We start from the raw sequence: 1,893 nt of genomic DNA, 5'->3' as shown, positions 1-1,893 counted from the left end.
TGTATATATATGTGTATATATGTATGTATATATATGTATATATATGTATGTATACATATGTATATATATGTGTATATATATACACATAGTTTATGCCCTACGGAGCTTTCTCATAATTCCTTGGTGCTGCAAATTAGACGATTAAACTGGTAAATTTGCTTTCTCTGGCAAATGATTTACACTTTAGTGATAAAAGCTGTTTATTAGGGTAAAAATAAGCAGTTTAGTGGTCTGTAATACAAGTGCGTGATTTTGAGACTGATGAGCCAGACTTCAATTGAATTACTTCGAGTAAAACAAATTTTAACGAAGTAGTTCTGAGTTATTGTGGCAATTATTAACTACTGAATATAATAAATTGAGAAACCCCTTTCTATTTGACTGTTATTCATTTGTAAATTGTAGTGGCCACCATCCGGAGCCATTGGACAATTAGAAATATATACAAAAAATTTGAAAAATGAGACGAATTTTAAATGCTTCCAAATTATAGTTCAAACTTCGAAGCGCGCCATACTATTGAAAGAATATTCGGTGTCCCAAAATCAACGTTTCCCTGTTTATTCATACCAGGGGTCTGAAAACGCAGATTATGTAATTTATAGCATAGGCGAAGCTTCATTGTGTAGGGGTCCACTACAATAATGCATTGGGTTGTACACAACGACGGTTCGCTTTATTGCCTGAGAACAAAAGTCGAAAATCTAGATATCAATGTAGACAGACAAAATGAAGTTACGCATTTCTAAAAATTGGGCAACTTTGTACTAGCCTTTGTGGGAATTCGCAAAAAGTATGGTTTTGTATGTATGAAATCAACACAACCATTATTGCAATTATCTGCGTTTATTTTTCATATCGTACTGTTTTAACTTTTATTGCGTTGTATGGAACTTTACACTGTGTATTATTTCCCAAAAAATGAAGACGGTTAATTTTCAATTTAAAATATATTTGTCAAATTGTTTTTTTCAAATGAATGACGTTAACAAGCATTCTTCAAATTACGGACGGAATTAAGACCAGACGACGTTATAGTATTTTTCAAATTATTTTTTTTGCTTAATCAATTTTAAAATCGTTATTTGTATCACACTAATTTTGCTATTGTAATTTTCGTTTTGCTTTCTTACGTTTTGCTACTCTACCACTAGCATATGTTAAGTGCTCCACACAATGCTCTCGTACTAACGCGCCGTTTTGGCACACTTAAAATTTGTGCGTGTGGTTTTTGACAATCAAAACACAGCATACGCACTGATGTGTTCATAAAAACAAACATTCATATTTCAATATTTTTCTTATTTAAATAAATTTCATCATCATTAAATCCTTTCCTTCGTAATCAAATTAGTAAATGGTACAATTGACTCGCCCGCATTACTTCGTGAGGTAGGCTTTAATGTCCCTAACCGCCTCTCCGGGCACTTTATCTTGACAAAACTTAGTTAATGCAAATATAATTATGAGTTGTTTGCAAGAACCTAAATGACGTCTGTCACTTATTCTCACTAACGGACTCTTTAAAGTCCATTAAAGCAAAATTGCTTAACACGCGCGATTTACCTATGTCGTACTTGAATTAACTTTTAACTTAAAAAAGTTATTATGAGTCGAAAGTTAATTGTTGTTAATGCCAGCTTGGCAGCCGATAAGCTTTATGCATGTTAGCGATGGCTTAGGCGTTCACTTGCAATTTGATCCTGTACCGGTTGTGGGTGTGGCTCTATGCTAGTTGTGTACATGCTTTTTTTTTTTTCTTATTTGTTTTATTGTACTTATTTAAGTTAACTTATATAAGTTTTAATATTAATTAATTTAAGACTTACTTTAATATTAATTAATTTAAGATTTACTTTAAGAGTCAATTGAACTCGACTGCCATATTGTTTT

The sequence above is a fragment of the Glossina fuscipes genome, unplaced genomic scaffold (assembly GCF_014805625.2).
Source record: "Glossina fuscipes isolate IAEA_lab_2018 unplaced genomic scaffold, Yale_Gfus_2 61594, whole genome shotgun sequence".
NCBI classification, from domain to species: Eukaryota; Metazoa; Arthropoda; class Insecta; order Diptera; family Glossinidae; genus Glossina; species Glossina fuscipes.
This window is presented reverse-complemented; position numbering follows the sequence as displayed.